The sequence below is a fragment of the Gymnoscopelus braueri genome, assembly GCF_963280865.1.
Source record: "Gymnoscopelus braueri genome assembly, chromosome: 10".
Lineage (NCBI taxonomy): Eukaryota > Metazoa > Chordata > Actinopteri > Myctophiformes > Myctophidae > Gymnoscopelus > Gymnoscopelus braueri.
This window is the reverse complement of record NC_137611.1, coordinates 25,989,094-25,999,435: the sequence shown is the minus strand read 5'-3', so window position 1 is coordinate 25,999,435 and position 10,342 is coordinate 25,989,094.

Below are 10,342 nucleotides of genomic sequence, written 5' to 3'. Positions count from 1 at the left end.
ACTTTTTCATCTACATGAATATGATGGAATATTTGTGATTATACACAGGCCCACATGATCTTTATGAACTTAGGGTTAATTAATGAAATAATAGTGTCCACGTTCCAATGTGAAAATAACTAAAAGGCTATATAGCTGGCTTGGCTGCCTGCAACCATAACAAGACACAACACAATCACTAAAAGTGATGCACAAAGTTGTACTATAACATATGAGAGGACAATTAATTAGTCTTAAATGACATATTCACCTGCTCTAGGGTCTTGTCAGAACAGTTCATTATTACAAACATTGTAGGTCTAGCTGCAGGCCTGAAAACACAATGTGTGAAAGCCAAGAATGAGTATACTAGGCAACAGTAGCCTAGTGTATTTTAATGTATTTGAATGGCCAAGTTGCATATACATAAATCAATTATTACATAATCAGATTTCGTATAACTTTGGTCCATGTGCATGGTTATCTACATGCATATGTTGGCAAGTATACATCAAGTTCTCCTAACTCATCGGTATCTGTCAATTCATTTGAGTTAAACTTACATTGAACACCATTGAACTATCATATTGACCTTTCTTCAGAAAATCTAGTTGATTGGATCATTGCATAGCAGCAGTGAATTTACTTATCCTTTTGAACATACTGTGTAGCCTATACTCTGTAGATGTTCTGGTGTCAGTAACAACTTAAAACCCTATAATTAGTTGACCAGATTCCCAAGGGCTCTATACTAGCCCCCCCTCCTGTTTTCGCTCGAAATTATATTCACCAAAAGTGGCCGATCTACAAGCTCGTAGATTTTCTATTTTCGCCGAATGTTAGCCCCAGAATAGTGATGTTACATCAAACACCTTATCACGAGCCAACTAGCATCAACTTGGTAGTTACATCCAAACCATATGGTTTTACAATACACTGTTCTTCATGTTAATAAACAATGGAGCTTGCACAAAAAACGATTTCACCCACTGTTTTACACCTGTAAACCTGTGATGTGACAATAAAGTTGATTCTGATTCTGAATTTACTCTGACATTCTTAAGTACACATAAAGTGGAACCAATACATTATTTGAAGAGCCCTGAATGAATGAATGAAATATATTTATATATATACATATACATATATATATATTCTACAGGTTAACAGACTAGACACCCACCCAAACGAAACGAAATGACATTCATGCAAATCCAATCAAAATCTGCTTTAAAAAATGACTTATTAGGATGGAGTGAACTGTCAATTAAATAAAGAGCTCAATTGGAGCAAAAACCTACATACAGGGCTCCCCTGGGACCAGAAATGACAGATACCTCACAAGTTATGAAGTGACAGATAGGGATAAATGGGTTTGTTCATGTACTATGAAATGGAGCAAACATGCTACCATCATGTAAGAGCAGGCCATACACATATAACATCTATAAAAGATAACATCAGAGTTTTTATGATGGCTGAATGTTTGACACCTCCTGTGTCTCTCCCACTTTGTAGTATTTATTCTGCATTAATAGAATTCTATGAATCGACTCAACACTCAACGTTTCAAATAATGATCGTCACAGTGTGCAAAATACAACAGTGTTGACTGGCAACCCGAACACACAATTTTGCATACTTATATTCACGTTTAGCTCATTTTCATAGGACCTTCCCCTGCAGAGTATTACAGTAGCCTACCTTACTATATTTCAGTTTGGAGTCATGTACTGTTATCTTTGCCAGCACTCAATTAGTACAACATTACCCAAGTCTCGAGTGAGCTATTCTAGCGCAATGAAATGACCATTTCTAACTCTTTCAGCTCTTTGTAGCTACTCAGTCTCCTGAGGCCACTGGTCTTCAGATAGCAGGGCATTTATGGTTGTAGGTTGTTGCAGTGTGGAGAAGGAGGGGGGTCATCAGATAAGAAGAATTTCCAGACTAATTAAACCCGTTGAGACAAAGAATCACAGTACAGTGATTTACAACTCTCTCTGTAACAGTTAACCCAGCTCATATTTATCAGTTATATTACACAGATACATTGTCTACTTTTATTGGAAGATAAGGTGTTTTGTTAAATATTGTGTGGAACTAATATGACATATATGTAACAATGAAGCATTCTCAACACAAATGTGACCCAAAAACGATCATTCAGGTGGTGTGTCATTGATGTATTTTGCTAGTGACCTGAACAAAGTTATACAATGATACCAATCATTAATTACTTAACCACATGAACCCTAGCATTCCTATTATGGGTATTTCATAAGAGGTGAACATTTGGCAAAAAATAGCCAAACATTCTGCATAGGATGGCGACTCGTTGTGAGCTTGTAGATCGGCTCCAAAGAGATTTGGTGTAGAGGGAAAAAAGTAAGGGACCCCTAGGGGACCCCGGTCAACAAAAAGTGGTTAATCACCTAATATGTCTTATACAATAATTGCTAATAAGCTCTTTAAGCCCCTATAAGTGTGCACAGAGCACACCTTCAATTAGTATGTAACATCATGCTTATTAGATACATAACCATTTCTCATTGTTCAAATTGTAATAAAAATGACTCTAGAGTGACTGGCATATAAAAAGAAAAACAATACAGAAAGCAACTAAGTAACTGTTGAGATGATTGCTACCTTGAATACAAAAATTAAGAATGTGCTTTTATCTAATCAACGCAATGAAACAATAACAAGGAGAAGCTCCAAAGTTGTGCATAGCAAAGTCTACCAGGCATAATTCCTTTTGCTGGCTGCAGCAGAGGGTATGCTAAGATAGAAAGTATTATTTTCCTAAATGGAAGGTGTCAGATGGTCACGGAAATGTGATCGGCTGTTCAAGATCACTGCTTCCCATCTGCAATTTGTGACGTGTGAAAGATTCAGCCCAAATGTGCTCACCAAGCGGAAATCCTCAGCACTTTCTCTTATCGTGGAAAAGCAAGATAACCAGCTGTTTACAGATCAGAGAACATATCATATTAATATCATGGAGAGAGTGATATCATCTTGTTTGTAAAAATATTTTTGTTAACTAAGTGTGGTGTGGTATGGCAAGCTTTAGAGTGAGAGTTGTAATTTATCGCTTTCTGGGAGTATTCTGCAGGTTAAAGATTTATTTTTCTTTCTCTGATCCAATTTTTTTAAAGACCAGGAAATAGTAGGATATCAAAATGTTGCAGGAGATCACAAAAATACTGTGTGAGAGAGACATTGTCTAAGAAATGTGTTAGGCACATTGCAGGTTACAATAAATGATGTACTGTACTGCATGATCTCAAACCTTTAAACTGCCCTATTTGAATAAGAGGACATTCCGAGTGTAATTTGAAATTACACCCCCTCCCAGTCTGTACAGTATGTCTAAACTGAAGCAGCTTCCCTTTGATTTAACGTCTGGTTGCCCTTATTGTATCTGATTACAGGAGAGTTAACAATTATCTGTTTAAAATGATGTTATGTAATGCGATATGATTCCTTTGGATGCAAAAAGGGCAGAAACAGTTACAGTATCTTGGTGATGTGACACAAAAACTTGCATTAGGAGTTCCCGCTTCAGAGCCCAGACGATTGTTACTTTAACTGTCCCTGGCAATACTTTTACCAGTTTATCATCCTCTAAGGACAGTTTTATCACCACAGGAACTAAGAAGTTTGCTGGAGTCATAGTTTTAATTTATGTAGGATGGGGAGAAAATGAAAGGGTCATTTAAAGTGCCAAGTAAAGGTGGAATTTCTGTTGTGAAATATGTAAAGAGACATGATCAATATCATTAACCAACTTGGTCTTTTAATGTCAAATTTCTCAGCTAACTATCTCATGGGGGTGCTAAGAATGTGCTTGTCATTTCAGTTCAAAGTTAGTAATAGATGATTCATAAAAACGTCTACTGTGTATTAAATCGAAGGCTCTTATTTGCCATTCAGGGAGTATGGGAGGCCTGCTGTTTGAAAGCCCCAGATCCTCACACATGGCACAGCTACCACAGATACGGCTCACGGAGTCAGCCAGCAGCCGGGAGGTGAACAGAGACGAACAGGCGGTGTCCCCTCCAGAGTGAGCACAGGAGTGTGTGTGTGTGTGTGTGTGTGTGTGTGTGTGTGTGTGTGTGTGTGTGTGGGTGTGGGTGTGGGTGTGGGTGTGTGTTTGTGACATTCTCAAATGACAAAGGATAGTGGTTGTGCGGTGTAGGTGGGAGGGGACAGGGAGGTTGTACAGAGGCTCACCTGAGGGAGTGCATGGCTGCTGGGACCAGGGGTGTGGTGAAAGACCCAAGGTGTAAGAGGGACCACAGGGGGCCCCCAACACTGTACAGGAGTGTGAGGGCTGAGGGGAGGGGGTGGGGGCTGCTGTTGCGCAGTCTCCCCAGCGTGATGCATCTACCTTCAGGGCGGCAGCAGGCGTGGAGTAGGGTGCGATGGAGCGAACACAGGCTCAGTGGCGCGGTCACCTAGGGACGCTGAAGTTGCTGTAGCAGGACTGATAGTTATTCCTTGGGAGAATTGCAAGATGAGCCCCATTGTATTAGCAGAACCCCCCTCCAACCAAAATTGTATCAATGTATGTCCTCCTTTAAGACATGTTGAAAGGACCAAAAACCTTGTCTGACCCTATGACAAAATACTTTTACTAAATATTTCATTAATTAGTGAGTATATATATATATATATATATATATATATATATATATATATATATATATATATATATATATATATATATATATATATATATATATATATATATATATATATATATATTCACACATGGAGAATGTGATACATTCTAATTTAGCAATAACCTCCCAATACAGCACAGTAAACTTAAATAAATTCATTTGGCAACCAGCAGCCAACACATTATTCCATATTGATTTGAAATTCTCCGACATTAAGCTTTTAATTTCCAAGCCCGACTTTTGTGTTGCGACTGTGTTCGAGTCATATCTTTTAGAAATTCTCTGTGTCTAATATGGTCAGCACTCCCAATTATTCACTCCACTGACAAGTGAAACAAACGGGGGACCAACCAGTGCATTCTGTATTATCTACACCCCTTGGATTCTCTGACAATAATTAATACAATGGCAAGCTGCTGTTTCTAGCCCTGGCGACATGAGCTCGACAACATAAAGCCTGTGTTATACTTAGTTGTGTGCGGGGGTGTCGCAGAGCAAAATTAGCAGATCTACAAGCTCACAATGAGCAGCGCTGAGAGGTGTTGTGAGCTTTTAGATCTGCTATTTATGGTGCGCGACACACTGCATGCAAGGAAGTATAAATCAGGCATAAGCTCTCTCATTCCAAGAGCTCTTGAGGAGAAATTACCTCCAGCGAGCGGTAAAGGTTGTAGACAGCATGGCCACTAACGACCACCGGGTCATATCATGCCAGTGTCAGGTCTGAGATAAAGGTCCTATTGTAGGGTCCTGTTAACATCACCTGGTTATTACTCACATCATTACACCATAAATGTGAGGCTCTGGAATATGTCAAGAACAATATGAACACAGCCCTGACTGTAGATATACACAGACTTTTACTGCGCTGACTGTTCCATATATCAGAGACATTCATTAATATGCCACATGATGTTGCACAGGCAGTATAACTGTAGTGCACTGTAAAATCCTCTGTGTTACTCTAACTCTAGAGAGAGTACAAGTGTAACCAAATGGGCCCCGTGTGGGTCCATTTGGTTACATCTGTACTCTCTCGGTGTTGAATTGCTGCTAAGGATTTCACAGCGTGTGCTGACCAACTCAATGGTAAAGCACAAGCAGCGATGCAGGGTTTCTTCACTAGCGTATAACACAATTTAATAGGAAATGGTATAACCATAAGACAGTGCATAAGTCATGTGCCACCTTCACATACTGTATGGCATGTCTGTATGTATTATTTTATATGGAACAGATAGAGGAAGGTTATTTATATCCATGCCGCATGCAGTTTGAACTTTGAAACAAACAACAACAAAAAAAGCTCCAAAATGAAATAATGTCTTCATTGTATTTGCAGGTTAACTGAACTGACCAATATACTATTTCAAAGACCTATCATCACTCAATCATATTTACGTCTAGTTTTGGAGGATGGTACCTTAATTTTTTTTTTTTATATAGTAGAGCACTCTCAACATCCATTAAAAGAATGTCACACTAATTTTAAATCCACGCAGGAGGCATTGGCATCAACAGAAGCAAAGTGGATGAGTTTCTCTTTAACAGCTGTAATTTGTGTTTTCCAATCACCATGCTGATTTCTGCTCATTATGCTCTGGTTTCACACCGGTAAGTGAGCAAAGTTTGGATTGATTGACTCTAATTAACTAAAAAATGTTCCAAGCCATGGATTTATTATCATGCTAGCTAGCCACAAATGTCAGGGACTTTCACAAATTATTATCCTGTTAAGATAAATGTCTTTGGAATCAAAGGAGTGTGGAAACACAAGGAACATGTATTGTTTGTCTGAGTAACTTGTTTGGCATGTTTTCTGTGGACTCTCACATCCGTAGGGTTGCCAACTACCTGAAATTCTAATAAGGTACACCCAGCCGGGCGTCCCTTATATCCAAGAAAGATAAGGGAAGCCCAGAAAAAGATAAAACCTCACTGTATATATGGACAGTTTTTGTATATTATATTAACTACTTGCATCCATATTCTGGGGGGAACATTTGCCAAAAATTGCAGATCTACAAGCTCACAACGCGTCACAATGCAGAGCGTTGTGAGCGTGTATAGATAGACATTTTTTGGCAAAGACATTAGGTGTAGACAGAAAAAAGTACAGAGACAACTCATATCTAGTTTACTAAGTCTAGAGGGTTTAAGTGGTTAACAACCTGTATTATTGTATCTGTATATGCATATGAGCTGTTTGAACTTGAAGTGTGTCTTTGATTGATTCCCAAAAATAAGGAACAAAGTGTGTCCCTTATCAGTTCAATAAGGGACACCTCTTTTAGTTTCCAAATAAGGGCCGATTCCTTATTTCAAGGGACGGTTGGCAACCCATGATGGAAACCATAGCCTACCTCTGGGCATAATGACTGTAGGTAAAGGCCTATGCCATGGCAAATGTTCCAGTTTCTTCAATTCTAGTAGAACACAACCTTTTGGAAACTAGAAAAAAAATGGAATCCTCACATTGTAAAATTGAAATGTTTTGGTGTGAAAATACTTTGGGGGGTGGGGTGTGTGTGTGTGTGGGGGGGGGGGGGGGGTTCTATAAGGTCTGTAAGTTTAACTTATACCCCATCGTACGACGGTGTCACTTACCAACAAGATGGCAAGCGACACCATCGTACTACGGAGTATTAAATTAGGCTTTACTCTATTGAGCAGTGGAGAACTGCCTGGTCCACTCTTTGTTAACACAAGACCTATTCCCTGTTGTGTGCTCTAAAACTTGGCAGTATCTCCCTCATTGATATTTTAGACACAGTAGCACCTCTCTCAACTCACATTCTTTCTTTGACTCCATCAGCTCCATGGCTCAAGTCCCCCACTCGGTCATGAACAAAGAGAGGAGAGTGGACAGTGTGAATAGTCTTTTTTTTTTTTTACATGTTTAACCACTTTCAACCTGGCGGCCCTATTTTGGTCATATCATCATATACTTTATACTGTATATGACCATATATATATATACAGTGTGTATATATATATATATATACATATATATATATATAAATATATATATATATATATATATATATATATATATATATATATATATATATATATATATATATATATATATATATATATATATATATATATATATATGTGTGTATATGTATATACATATAATCTAGATTCTAGAATCTCACAACGTGTCATGGATGCAACACATTGTGAGCTTGTAGATCAGCTATTTTCGGTGTGCGACACTCCTGTGACAAAGTATAAAATAGGGCTTAGGTGGTTAAGGGAAAAGAAAGAAATCTCAAACAGACCTTCATTTAGCCTCCAAACACAAAACGTTACTCTGATTCACTCTGCTTCACGCCAGTGATCAGAGGTGATCAGTGACGTGTAGCCAAGTGAAACGGGGCAGTGGTCTGCATGGTGGCTCCAGGCGAAAATTGGAAATCATGCTATCTGTAAAGTCTTTCCCACCGTATCTTAGCAAAACGAGACATTGATTAAAAAAAAGAAATAAAAGTATAAACCTACTTTTATGTGTCACAGAATATAACAATAAAATGCCACAGTGAGGCATTCTCATCATCCCGAAACCGGCCTATAATATGGAAGAAAATACATCTTCTCTGTTGTCAAGTAGCTCCCCCGTCAGTATTTGCACACAGTCTACCCGCTTTAGAGCCGCTGCATGCAGGTGCGTATACTTTGAGGCGTGCCTGCAGATAAATGTGATGACATCCAGCTCTAGCTCACTTTCATTTATTTGCGGGATTGATTGGATGCAAGGAGAGGAGATAAATGTGTTGGGGAGGTGCCCTCATTTGACATATTGCCATATAACCACTAAAAAATAGAAGACGGACCCAGCATCTCTCCTTTTCAAGGTGCTTTTTAGAGAGGAGGCAGTATCGTAGCAAGCCGCTGGTCTGAGACACCTTCTTAGCACCATTAGGCTGGCCATCCTGCATACTGTTGTCCACAGAGGATATGTGCAAGAGTGCAGAGGTTTTTAAGAAACTCCAATGTGTGAAAAGAAACATACCAATTAAAAAAGAAGAAAGAATACATTTAAAAAAATGATTCTATCCAACTTATTTTTGATTTTCCCAGCGGGGATGCACACATTTTTACAATACTTAACAAATGTTAAGTAATGAATTTTCAAGGCCATGATGACTGACCTGTATTATCATCTTGGGTTGTTGTTCCACACTGCCCCCCTCTGTCCCCACAAGCAAAGGAGGCTTCTGACCTCTCAACAAAATAACTGCATCTCTATCAAGCAGACAGGGGACCACTGGGGCACAGGAAGAAACAAACAAACACTGACATATATTGAATCAATGTCGAACATTAACTGTGAGACAACAAAGATCTGAATGACTGTCAGCATTCATAAAAAAGGCACAGTATGACCCTTTTCTATCACCCGTGTTCAATTCCGCTTTGATGAAAACTGTTCAAATGCAACAATAACATCTTTGAAAATTCTTATCTTACCTAACTTTTGTTGTGTATAGGGAGCAGACATTACCGTTCTGTATCATTAATATGATGGGATTGAAACATGATGAAACAAAAATCAATTTTCTCTAAATAATAGTACAGTAGGTGTGTTTCAGTTGAGATGCCAAATTGAAAGCAGCGTTTCCCCAGGGTTCTTTAGAAAGCCAGTGGATAGTGTGCACACAACATCCTTTTGTGCACACTATTTACCCCTGGATTGCTTCAGGCTAATGTCTCAATAATTTTCACTCCTTTTGCAGGTCCTTCCCACAAAGGACTTAACTAATGATCCATGGACAAAATGAAGCATTTAAATTTATTCATTAATCATTCATCTCCAGCTCATTGAAAATGCTAAACTTCCACAAAATTAAGATTGAATATTGAAAAGTGATTGAGGGAGACAGCGTTCAGAGAGCGAAGAGAGGGAGGGGAGCAGACGGCAAAAACAAAAACAGGGCTCTTCTGGAGAAGAGGTGCCTTCACATGGGTATGGTCAAGGTGGACGAGGGGGTCCTAAGTGCTAGTTAAGGTCACGGGGTTTCGCTAGTTGTAATTAGATCTTGAAATCTGGAGAAGCGTAGAATTTCTGTCAACACTGCCTGTAATTATTCTCTTTTCCAATTAATGGTGACATAGATTAATTATCTGATGAGGCAAAGCCAATTGCAATCATTCACCCAGCTAAAATTAGATCAGTCCTGACAGCAGCATGAAAGTCACCTGTTTCATTGTTATGGATTTGCTGCAAGTAAAGAGGAGGGATAGTGAAGCGTGCTGGGGTAAGTAAGTTGTCTGGTTCAGGTGAATGTCCAATTACACTCCTATCTGAACTGCAGGCATCTTCTCGTTCAGGCCAACAGCGTCCGGACTGGCTTGTTTGTTCGCCGTGCCATCATCGGTGGTAGTAGAGTCATCTGTCAAAGACTGCAGGAACGCAGAGATGCGCTGAATTGCTTTTGACAACTCCTCCTGTTTGAATAAGGAAGCAAATAGAATCAATGAATAGCAGGCTAATTAAGAAAACAGTGACGTGAATGAAGAGCCAGCAGCACTGACGGAACACAGGTCTAATGGTGCCCCCCCCCCCCATGATGCTGACGATGTGGCTACAATTGTGAGAGTAAAGTTACCATCCTGTTCTTATTTTTGCGGAGAAGGAGAACAAGAGGCTCCTGGTGAACCACGTGCAG